The sequence below is a fragment of the Planococcus citri genome, chromosome 3 (genome assembly GCF_950023065.1).
Source record: "Planococcus citri chromosome 3, ihPlaCitr1.1, whole genome shotgun sequence".
Taxonomy (NCBI): domain Eukaryota; kingdom Metazoa; phylum Arthropoda; class Insecta; order Hemiptera; family Pseudococcidae; genus Planococcus; species Planococcus citri.
The window spans coordinates 41,278,475-41,292,032 of NC_088679.1; the positions used below are offsets into that span (position 1 = coordinate 41,278,475).

The 13,558-nt window shown below is 32.6% G+C and overlaps 1 protein-coding gene across 1 annotated transcript in view; it reads left to right on the forward strand.

Annotated features, from left to right (window-relative positions):
* lin-28 overlaps positions 1 to 13,558 on the forward strand; it is a 42,053-nt gene that overhangs the window by 18,017 nt on the left and 10,478 nt on the right. The window lies entirely within an intron of this gene.

Below are 13,558 nucleotides of genomic sequence, written 5' to 3' on the forward strand. Positions count from 1 at the left end.
GCTTTAAATGAAACACTTCACTTTACTTAGAAAGTGATAAGTTAATTAGACTCATTTTAGTATGGGTAAAAACTTGAAAAACGTCGATAGTTAATTTTTTTATCGATATTCGACGTCAATGCCACCTGCGGTTTCGTTCAGCCTTCACTTTCCCACGTTTTTCCCCAATCTTTTCAGTTTTCACAGCAAAGGTATGGTGGAAAAATATGCAGATGCGTTTTGAATTAATAGATGGAAAATTTTTGAATTTTTTTGCTTTTGTGACATTTTTTACCAAGTTATTATTAGGTATTGTGTATTTCTTCCATTTTTGTCAACCATGTGCTTTTTAATCAACACATTTGTGAAACTGATTCGTCATGTAATTTATCACATGATCGTTGATTTTGTAAACGTGATACGCTTATACTTCCTGTGAGAAACTCTATGATTCATAAAAATGCCATCGTTTGTATAATTCATCGAGATGCGATGCTCACTGGTTTTAATTATGAATAAGGATTAGACCGGTGTGGAAAAATAGAAGGTTCTTCGATTTTGTTCAAATTTTTATGTCAAGTACTTATACTTTGATTCAGAGGCCCACCATACAAAATTTCAGCCCCCGGGTGTTTGAGAGCCCCCCCCCCCCCCCAAGCAGGATCATTTTCGAAGAAAACGCGGTTTTTGAGTTTTAAATTCTGAAAACCAAAAATTAAAAAACTAGCTACGACAGTCCCGGGTACGAATTGAATGTCCGTATCTATTTTTTTATTAGAAGCCTCCTTATCCCCCCTCCCTTGCAAGTCGGCGAATGTTCACGAAATTACATTTTCTTTTAATATCATCCCTTCTTCTCATTGATAAATCGAGACTGGAGGAAGGGGGTAGAAGAAATTGTAATGGCGTCGTAGAGCTTTATAAAAATCTTGGGTTCAGAACAATATGGGATCAAATTTTGATTGTGTTCCATTCAACTTGTTCGTTCTATTATTACCGTTCAAATGACAAGACAAACTTGAAACCGCATTTATCGCTTTTTTAGAAGTCCATTTTTTACCTAAAAATGTTCATAATTCTTACAAATTTTTAACCTTTTTCTAGACTTAAGTTCAAGTAAGGAAGTGAAAATGTTTAGATAGATGCCGTTTTATCTCATGTCATGTTACAGTCTTTTTCGGTTTTCATCTTTAGACTGCAACTTTCCGCAAAAGAAAAAAGCTAAGAGGTCGTTGTACCCTATGAAGTCTCATTCTGTCGTTCGAAAAATTCGAAAAAGAATAAAAAAAGGAAACAAAACAAAAACAAGAGTTTGGCTCTCAAAAGCTACTTGGAATTTTATTAATTTACAGGTTTATTAAAACTCAACCTCATTTCAGATTAGATTTGTTTTAAAAATGTATTTCATACATATAGATTCTTCATAATGTAGGTGTTAATTATACTTACGTGAAATTCAACTCTTTTGAACGGTTTTGAACAACAAATTTTTCGTAACATGAGAACTGATAATGCCTTCATACCCCAGCAGCCAGCACGCGTTGATAACTAATCATATGTCCATTATAATACCCAGTTTACGTGTTTGTTGCGAAATAGCTGATTGAATGTTAACTTACATACCTCAAGCTGTACATTTCGGTTCATTTCTTTTGACGGTATTTGTGACCTACGCTGAATGATATTTAACCTTCAACAATTCTATGAACATTTTTTTTTTTTTCATATATATACCTATTTCATCTGTCAACAATAAGGAAATGTCACATTAAATAAGTTTCCGTTACTATTCAACGTCGATTGAGGAAAAAGAAAAGTTGAACATACGTGTAATTTTGGACATGAAGCTCCGCGGTGTACATATGGCCATTTTGAATACATATTCATTATTATGTAGGTCGGTAAATAGGTATACCTAGACCTACACCATCGAATGCAAGTTTTGGTAATTTTATGCAGCTTTAATTTAGCTATTCGTGTATTTTCAAATGTAAGCGTAGTAAATACGTAATATTTATACGTGCAAGTACACGTACTTATATTATATATTATCTATATACATACCTATTTCAAAGGTGTGCTGCAGCAGGTTCTTGAACCAAGACACGTATTCATTTCTTTCTATAAAAGTATAAATAGAAGTGGTACTCGTAGGTACTTTACTGAAACAGATTTCAATTACAAGTGTAAAGACTGCAAAAAGACTCGCTAATAATAAAAGCATTTTTACCACGTGAGAAAAAAAATGCCGCAAAAGTACGAGTTTTCCAAGACTATTGACCATATATACTCGTCATTCTACTTTTACAAGTTGTTATGAATAAAGGGTTATATATACGTATGTAGACGTCCTTACTGAATTAATGCAATATAAATGATAGATCAACGGTATATAGTATATACTACATAGAATACTCACCTTTTCATTTATCAGATGTATCAAGTGTGTATCAGATTTGTCGAGTTGAATGAAACCAGTTTTTTTCCATTCTTTCAAATTAAAGCACCCTATAATATTTGATGTTTTGCATATATCCAACTCTAACTACAGCTACCAGGCTATTTACCCCAAGAAAAATTAATTTAGTAGGTGCTTGTTGGTATATTTTTGCAAAATGAAATCGACTTCAAGAGTAGATATCTCACAAAAGCTGAGTTCCAAAAAAAAACTTTTTTTTTAGAAAAAAACAAAATAGGTAAACAGTTTTTTTTTTGTTTAAAATAAAAACGCTGAAAATTTTCCATTTAAAAATACAAAAAAATGCCAGAAAAATTTGAAAAAAAAACAAGTTAGTGTAAAAAAAAACATGTTTTAAATAGGGTGTTTCATGTTTTTTTTCATTTTGTTTAAAACTTGAATCAATTTTTTTTGTTTTAAACAGTTTTAAACATCGCGTTGTTTATAACGTCCGAACTGTGCTCAAAAGCTATCTGAAGTTCTCAAATAATAACAAAAATCGAAAATAAAATTTGATATTTGTACGAGTAGAGAGGCAGGTCTACGAAAACCTTATAGCTTCAGAATATCATAATAGAATAAAAACATAACCGAGAACTTTCAGATGTTTGTAACACTTGTGTGTAAAGTTCATTAAAACCATACCTTTCATGAATATTTATCATCTTAATTTGTTTTAATTACTTGTTCTGTGAGACTTGCTTTTTGGTATACCTATACTTTCAATGATGCATGGTGCGTAAGGATTAGGAATAAAAACTGCCAAAAAAAAAGTACAAACTCCAGTTGTCTAAATTGACCTACATACATTTTAATTGGAAATGAAAACGAATGTACATTGTGTAACATATATCTAGCTGTTTATAAATTGTTAATCTTGAATAAGACTACAGTTGAATGAATACTGCTGGGATTTCCATTTTAGAAAATGATGTAATTATGACGACTACGATTTTTGTGTGTAAGTACGAGTACTAAGTAGGTGTTTAAAAATCGGAAAATATGCTGTTTATGTCGTAGTATTTTTGTACCTGCTAAAGTTTTTCAAAAATGTAGATATTTGGTAATGTATATTTCGTATGGTTACTCACAGATGTTAAAAGGTTTGGATATAATCAGCGGTTTTATAAGAACAATCAGATAAGTACTCGTGTCTCGTACATATAAATAGCTAAATGCTGATACCTTACCTAATTCATTTCGGCTGCATTCGTCAATGATACTGAACATGCTTATAAATTATCAGAACGAAATAAATCATTTCTGATCTTTCTTTTCAACGAATGCGCTGAATATCTATCTTTATCCAATATCAACATCTACCTTGAATAAAATAAGTATTTTCAACAATCGAAAGGTATAGGTACCCAAAACTTTCATGCAAATGGATTGAGATTATGTGCAAATGTTGAACCATAACTTTTGAAGCACTCTCCGAAGGTTTTTATAAATCCTAAAACAAGGGGCACACAGCACAGGTATTAATGAAAACTACTCCATACAGAGATCAATTTGCTGCAGAATATTTTCATGTCTGACTGGAGTCGAAATGCGATCAGTAGAGTGTAATTAATGTTTATTGTTCTAAAGGAAACGTGATTCGATTGAAATTCGTTTATGTTTGGTTGTTTGAAGTAAGCCAGTTATAATATTTGAAAGCTGATTAACTCGAGTGGATTTCTACATTTTCAATTTCGTTTAGAATGTATACTTACTCACTGGCTATTTACAAAACTTATGGTACGAGCTTATAACCGCGATTGAAAATAGCATATTATTGAATTAGTTTTTTGTTTTTTAAAATGAAATCTTAATACACGTATTTAGTAGAATAACTATAGGTGCACAAAAGAACGCACAGTGTCAAAATTTTAGTTGTTTTTGGTAAATTAAATAGGTACCTATCCTACGTATTAGTTGTATAACTTTTTGAAAAAAGATGCATCGTGAATTCGTGAGGGAAATATTGACCTTTGAAAGAAGAAGCTGTCCTCGTGAAGTAAGAAGTAAGTATAGACTGATTTCATTCGATGGAGAATTTTTAAACCTAAAATTAAAATAATTTGGTCCCTTGTCCCATAACATTAACATGAAGCTTGAAAACTCATCTATCTACCTACTTACTGGATTAGAATGAACTGAACTGTAAGATTCATATCTATCAAGTAATAGAATCCTTCGTGCTTTTGCATATTGCAGTCCACGTGTTCGTGTATTTGCAGGCATCATCGTCATTAAAAACATACTGAATTATTACGCAATCCGTCTCAACATTTTCCTATATCTAACGAGAAATGCCATAATCTGCGTATTTCATCTGAATACTGCAGAAAAAGCATCAATAAAGAAGTTTTAGGCTACTCGTCATTTTTACTGCCTGTTTGAATGGTGTCATCTAAATTGAAATATAATGTAATCCGTTGCGGTTAGGTATAGGATATCGTAGCTGGCAAACACGATTTTTTGGTTATTATTTCTCATATGCATGTATTGCATAAGTGACTTTTAAAAGTGTATCTTCAGCATAAGCCTATGTGAAGATGGGTTAATTGTATTCTAATACAGTTTCCCCATATATCTAGGTAGCTTTCGAGAAAGTTCATATCTCCGAGCAAAACCAACCAGAAAATAGTTGCATGATTATCTAGATCTACTCTAATAGAGAAGTCATCGATTAAGGTATCCACCATTTTTTTTTTTTTTTTTCGAAAAATGGAATTGATTAAATCCAGCTCATTTAGTTATATTGTGTTTTTCTAATTCATACCTAATTACGAGTATGTACTGCAGTTACAAATTTAGATGATTTATAAATCTAAATACGTGCATCGGAGTACTATATGTAATGAGTAGGTAAATCACTATTGTCTATGGTGTATTCATGATGGCGCCATAAATGTAAAAGATTTGGGTTGAAACCCCTCCGATTCATTATAATACACACTTCTTATAATTGAAACACCTATGTTGTGAAACAGTATACTTATGCTTATCTGTCTAACCTATATTATTTTTAATCTTCTATATTCTAATTAGCTCCTTGAATTTCAAAGAAGTATGTACCTACTTGATTGTAAATATCCTCACTTGTTATAGAAAGATGTGAACAGGACGGTAGCTTGAATTTTTCAGACATGAAGGTATACTTTACTTAGGTACTATAATTCATTGTTGCTTCTAGTAGCCCAGCTAAAATAGAAAAATAAATTCGAATGAAACATCTGTCAATCGTCAAGCACCTGGCTCGACATGTGTCGGTATATTACGATGCTTTAAGTAATGAAGTGTTTTGGGCAAACTTAGTACATACATTATTTTACGTAACTAACATGTTGGATAAGTACCTGCCTGTAATATTTTTCGGTAAAAAGATATTAAAATATGATATCGTTTGTAAAAATTATTCCCGAGGCAGATTTTTGAATTTTTAAATCAAATTTAATAGGTACCTACTTCGATACTACGAGTAGATATACTTACACCTTATACCTTACATGCAGGTACACACCTTTCGAATGCTTCCCAGAATTTTTCAGAGAAAATTCAAGATTTCTTGTTTATGTACCTTTTCCCGCGGATGCTGCAATGAATTAGCTACAAATAGATTCAACTGTGTAGATATTGCAAGGCTAATTAATTTGGAAGATTTTTTTTATTGTTTAGAAAATGAAAAATACGGTCAACATTTTTGGAGTATTATGATTTTGTGATTACGAATCGTTGGAAAAAGAAACCTTTTGAATTTATTAGGAGAATGCCTTTCCAGAAATGAAGCCTCATATGTTATATAGAAAAAGGGGCAAAGGGGGCCATTTCCGTTATTTTTTATTTAAGGGTTGCTCGTTTGTAATCGAAGAAATCATGACGTTTTATTAAATTTTTCATCTAGTTCAGTTCATGTAAAATGACATTTGGTCTGAGCCAGTTTTGGCTCTACAAAAAAAAGAGCAAATTGAGACGCAAAGAACCACTGATGAAGTTTCTGATGAACATGTTGCCTATCTGAAAAATCGAAGGAGCAAAATGTTGAAATAAGGGAACTGTTTACATGATTTTTTTGACCATGGGAATGGATGGTATATCGAAAAGTGAACCAAATTTGATTTAAGAATTCGTGTTCAGCTTACAAATTGAAGGAACCGCAAGTAGGTAAATAAATTTTTTTAAAAATATGCAATTTTAAAAGTAATCCAGATTATGGATTTTTGTTTTTAAAATGGGGATTTATTTTATTCTATCGAGTATTTGACTTGGGCTAAAATTTGAAATTTGTTAATCCTTCTAAATAGATAACTACCTACGAATTTGTTTCTAAAATCTTTTTTCAACTTTGAGGCTCCTAGACATTTTTAGTGAACAGGAAAATTCAGAAATCCATTAGCAGGAATAGAGAAATTAAGTAAGAGATGAGCTTTTTGTTGGCTTATTTCTTATCTTTTCTTTATTGGGTAAAAATAAATGCATGTAGACTAAAAATCGATTTAAAATAGGACATCAAAAGGAGAGGGAAATATGTATTTCTAAGAAGCAAATTTGGATCATTGAATCAAAAAAACGTATATACAAAATTAATCTATGAAATTGAATTTTTGGACTTTTCAAAATTTTTTTGGTAGGTGAATTTCAAATTATTCGCTGGTACAAAATTCATAATAAACTCAGAAGATCTGTGAGTAGATAGGTACTTTCCTTCAAAATTTACCTAAATCTTTGAAGTGCATGCACCTTGTTCGAAAAAATAAAAAACTAAAATTTGTGTTGAATGAATTGAATTAAATTTTTTATTTGAAAGTCTTCCTTCATTTTTATGTTTCTGTCAAAAATTAGGGTTCTTGTTGAAAGTGAAGGAGAATGTGTTTTACGAAGTGTTTTATCAAACGTTGAAAAGTTTTTGATAAGTATTTCCTCGTTTGAAAGTTCGTGATTTTCAACAGGGAATAGAAAATCCATCAAAATCACTGAAAGTACCTCACATATTTGAAAAAAAAAAAAAATGAAAATCTTCCCCTTGAAGCAGAGAAATAATTTGAAACCGTTTACAGATTCAGATCGATACCACCGAATGAGAAAATTTATATCAAAAATTGTTTGTAAAAATTAATTATCCTGATTTTGAATGAGCTCACTTCAAGTTCCAGAGACTGAACAGAAAATTGCATCTGATTCTGATCAGAGATCCGAACATTCCATGGATCCGCTTGACCTGATCAGATGTGGTCAGATCCAATATTTTATCTGATGGATCAGTCTTGATCAAATCTGATCAAATCAGGACACTCTTCGAATCCTATTTGATCTGACCAAATCTAATTTTTTTTTTTCGTATTCTTCGTAGCCACACTAATTCTGATCGAATTTCATCTGTTCAGACCTGATATTCACGAAATTCTTTCTTACCTGTATGTATCTCAAGTGACCTGCAGTAACACAATTTCATTCATTCTTAATTTGGGAATATTGTATTCTGTATCTACATTCATACATGGCAACAGCGCTAAAAAATTTCCAAGTTGAAAAAAAACAAGGCAGTCTTTTGGAATTGTTCCACGAATAAAATAACTCCGGTATTACGAGAGGAAAGGGAGTAAGGGGGAAATTCAGTGCTAAAAAAATCCGAGATCACTTCATTGAAAATCCAGATTTGAAATGCCAATAATTTCGGGACAGGAAACACTGAAAATCAAGAATGTTTTTTTTTCACGAGTGTTTCTTTAGAAACCCTGGGGGTTTCAAAGTGCGTGCTTAAGTAGGTAATCTAGAAAGGAAAGTGCTATACCTAATCAGTAAATTAGTATCCAACTGTGAAATATCGAAATTGGAACCTGTTTCAAGCATTTAAAGTTACCTACTCTACATATACCTATATGTTACCTACCTGTATCTATATAGATGGTGGAAAAGAGAACGATAAAATTGCATAACGTTTCAGCATAGCATCTGAATTCTTTTCAAAAATGAGTTGGATTTGCTGTATCCAAGCTGAAAACTGGTGTTCTCAAATGCCGAGTTTTTATAGTTCATGGTCCTTCTACTTGGATCAGGAAACCATTTCCATTCAATCATGAATTATAATAGCTATCTATGTTGAATTTGAAATTTCGGTATATTTCAAAGTGGAAGAAATCTTTCCAAATGCGACGATACGAACGGAAATGAGAGTTTCGAAATGCATCTTAAAATAAACGAGCGAGCAACCAGCAACGGCGTATCTACGCAGTATTTTTCGCTGATTATTGCATTATCCGTAGAGATACATATAGTACAACCGTACAGACAGAATGAAAACACGCCATGTTTTATTAATTTAAAATGCGAAGAATGTGCACTCGCAGCGTGCCACATATCCGATTGAATAATGTTCTTCAACATCTCCAGTCTCCACCATATACACTTTCATAATATGTATACTCTACACGTTTTTATCAAAGCAAACGCATTTTCAAATACAAAACAGCATTGACATCGCGGACAGCGTTGCCAAATTTACCTAGTAAAGTATTACAACCGCGTGAAAGAATAACGCAGCCATTAATGCATCTCTTGCATGTGCATTGATTCAGTCGTCCTTTGTTGCCTCACTTCATCCAAAGTGAAGCCGACAAAAATATGGTTAGTCAACCTGCTCGCACTTCGCAGTATACTGCATCGTGTATCTACTCTTTCAGAGTACTATGGATGGATATCAAACGGCATCTCCCTACTTTTTCTTTGGCGCTGGTTTTCTTTGAAATATCCCTTCTTTTTTTCACTTCCTCTTACCTGGTTTCTCTGTGTACCTAGTACCTACCTACCTACCGCCCTTCCACTGGTGTAAACTTGACGATGTTGCGCCGTTATCAATGCCCAATGCGTGCGGTCATTTTGTGATAAAACTGAAATCTCGAATTCCCGGTTTTTCTCCATTTCATTCTTATACTGATTCGTTTATTGTTTCTTATTACGAAAGAGAAAGGTTGCATCTTGAATTTAATCATAATCGATCGTTAATTTTGATCAATTTTTCATCATTTTGTTCACACCACAAGATTTAGAACGAGTTCTGTCTGTGGATTGTCTTCTTGTCTTATTGGGGTGGGTAGAAGAGGGCAGGGATATGTAAATTTTTACTTTATTTCTGCACGATGTTTCACGTAATAAGCCATCAGTTGAGTAGGTATACGTTCATTTGAACAAAAATTAATTTCGAAACCATAAAAATTCACCTCAAAACGATGCTGCGTTCGTGCATAGATAAAATTTAGTTGGTTATTCATTGCTCTAAAAAAATTGTTTACGTACTTACTTTATTCGATTCTTCGATTAAAGTGACTCAACGATATGCTATCGTCGTCGTCGTGTTAGAATAGCACCAAAAGTACCCCAATGACCTTCAGTATTTAAATCATCGATATGGTGGCAAATTTTCTCGTTAACATTCTTATCTTATATATTATGTACAGTGAACATTCCAGGAAATTGTAGTCGTTTTACATCAGTGTAGTTATGAATGAAATCATGAAGCTTGTGCTTGGTGCTATGAATTGTCGAGAAATTAAACTTTCTTACTAATTGCTATAAATAATTGGCTTGATAATTATGCTACGAAGCACTAATACATTTGTGCTCCTATTAGATTGTTAAATCAGACTTGAATTTGGAATGAATGAATTTTTTTTTACGATGGTGACAATTGTCGTATAGTTTAGTCAGGGCAACGTAAGAATAAGCATAACGCTCTTTTACTGAAAACTTTCGGTTTTATAGTCAAACAATTTACTTTTCATGGAAAACTTGAGGATATACTTACCTAAAACATAGGTATTTTTAAATCATTTTCATTTTTAAAGGCCATAGGATGAATGGGAAAGTGTGAGACAAGGAAAAAAATTGAGCAACATGCAAAATTACAAATACGAAAGATTTCTGCCTAAATGATTGATGCACTCCAAACATGAAATTATTCGGCTACGAAACACAAATTTTTCAGCTACATAGAGCGTTATGCTTCTCACGTTGCCCAGACTACAGTTGTTTGAGTCAAAAATGATGTGCATGGATGTGTATCTTCTAAAAATTTCAAACTTTATGATTAAAATATATACCTATGTGAACATGAATAGAGACTTACATCTGCTTGCACATTAGATATTCTTTTCCGATATAGGTATAGTGCTGATCTGTCGTTGAAATGAGACTACTTATTTGAGCGATTTCAGCTGTACCTTTTCTGTCTATTGTTGCATTTTTTAGAGCTTTCCGGAGTTCATTTAAAACCTTTCGAACCCTTATCAAAGTCATGTTCGTGACAGCCCTTCCCTTCTCTCTAATAAATGGAGTTTCACCTTTGTTTACTCGAATTCTTGACAATTTTCTGCTCAATATACGTATAACCAACAGGTAGGCTTTCATGCAATTTTAAAACTTTCGTGGAGAAAACATGTTATATAACTACACCTACATATACCTATCTAACTACATATCGTGTTATATTCGAAAGAATTTGAAATTCAGTTTTTGTAAAAAGAATTAAGCCACGTTGCACTTAGGCCACAAAGTCTTGAGCAGCTAGAAAAGAGAGGCTCTTCCTCCAAGGGCTATACAAATTTTAGATTGCAACATACCGATACTCTTTGTGAAAAATTGTATGCTCCATAATTTTGTTTCTTCAGTATTTGGTAGGAACCCTAAATTTTTTTTAAAATTGAATTTTTCAAAATGATGAAAATTGGTTACATACACCTAAGTACATTAAAAATATTCTCTATAGCTGAATTCAACTTATATACTCGCATTATCGTTATGTTGCCGTTTGTTTCATTTTAAATTACGCTCGTTCAACTAATTAGCATAAAAATGCATTTCATTTGAAACCTGCGACTAGCCCATTGCATTGTTCATTTCATTCATATGCCAAGTTTATTCGAAAAATGAGCATAGAAACAATATGTTTTCTCTTGTGTTTTATGACGAGCGCATGTCTGTACCTAGACCTACCTATCAATTTGCATTAGCTACCTACCTATCAAATGAGCTACCTACTAAAATGGGATTTTTTCGAATTATGTTATACCTATCTATGTTTCAATAAGCATTTATTATACCAATGTAAACAGATACTTTCGTTTCATGAAGATACAGATTGGTTAGGCTGACGCTGATCATTTAACTATTGACGAAGAAATTCCGATACGAATAATATTATAGCCTACAGAAAAAAAATTATTCGCTTAGTAGGTATCATTTCGCTGGGAAAAAAAATTGTAAAAATGCCGCCAAATTGTGCTGCTAAAAATCTCTCCTAAACACGTGCATATTTATCTAAATGAGGACCACCTCCTAAAATGAAATAGCTATACAGCAAACGCAACGGCTGCATCATAAATTAAAAAACTCGTCTAACAACCTACGTGTAAAAGTACACCAACATTCTGCATAAGCGAAATCATAAATGATATCCGCCATTTTAGGAGTACTGGTATTTCCTATTCGATAACTGAGTGGTTAATTCTTTTATTAAAAATAACCATTGTAAGCGAATGAGATACAAATTGCATACATTATGCCTTGTAGTACTAGAATGCAAATGGCGGATGGAATCAGCACTTCGCGTTCGCAAAATTTAACGAGTTGCGAATCTCTCTCCTTTCTACTCGTACTTTCCTCCACTCCAGGCAGGCGTTTATTTTCGCGCCATTTTATAGTTCGCAATTCGCATGTGCCTCATGCCTCTTATATGTTTACGGAAATTAACGCGGCCTTTTGACTAAGTTGATGTAATTTTGCAAATGCGACGATATGTGAAAATTTTCCTGGTTCAAATTATACGCCGTTTTAATTTTCACGTCTTTCGATTTCCGCAGATGTACCGCGAATGCGATTAAAAATTGTTATTTTTGGAACGTTTAAATTTAGTTGTTTTTTTTTCTAATGAAGGATTTTCAAGGCCGTTTTGGTCACATGCTTCGTACACGCTGGAAATATTTCAGTTGTACATGCAACATGATCACTCGATCCGGTACCGAAACGAAGACTTCTTTAGGTTTTTTTTTTTTTACTTCTTCTGAAAGTAGAGAGGTAACTATATTGTAGCTGTATATTTTTTTATATCTTTGTAAATTATGTGTAAATGGTGGAGATGGTTATTCGAGATTGTTAATGTTGCATTTTTATTACGCGAGGGTTTCTCATAATATTGTCTTGTGTAAAGAACATTTTGAAAAATTAAAAATAACCATTGGATAGATAGAGAATAAAGATATACGATTACCTATTTGCACAATAGATGAATAGAGCTGAAAGTAGACCATTTTTTTTTTTTTTTGTGAAGAGTAAAAAAATATATTATTAGGCCTATTTATAAAATTATTCAACGTTGATTGAATAAGAAAAAATCGTTCAAAAAAGTCGAATTTCGGTTTTCTCAAAACATCTCAATAGAACAGAAAATCTCGATCCTCATCAAAAACTAATTACTACGTTAATGGTGATAAATGTGCTCTTATCAACTTTGTGTTCCTTTAATTTTTTAGTACTTTTCCTATAGTTTTCCCTAAAAATCTTTTTTTTTTCGCGATGAAAAATTGAAAAAAATACCACGAAAAATCGATTTTTGGATAAACGACGTATCGGTGAAAAAACAATAAAATACGAAATTGTAGAACGAAAAATTTCCCATCGTTTGAGTGCAATTCATTTTTTCGGGGAAGTCGTGTTTTTAAGATGTTCAAAAGTTACAAAACAAGCATCCACTCACCTTGTTTTTTAGACCTGAAAATTACGTAAGCTATAAATGCTATAAGATTCTGTAACTTGGAAAAATGTCGATTTAATTTATACAACCACCAAGGTAACATGTACATATTTTACGAGTTTGCATTTTGCAGAGCACGCTCCTTATCATAGCACCTCCGTGTAAAAAAAATCTCCATTTTTTTTTTTGAATAAAATTTTATTACATAGAAGTGGAAGCCGTATGCACTTTCAATGGTGGTAGTGATGTGAAAACATACGACGGTCTATGGTGTAAACTGGTTTTATCCATTTTTTTCCTCTCTTTTTTTGTGACGAGTTCCGAGTCTAGTGATAGGTTGATAGCTACGAATATTATAAGGGAGAGTTGATAATAATTATTCTATGCTGTAA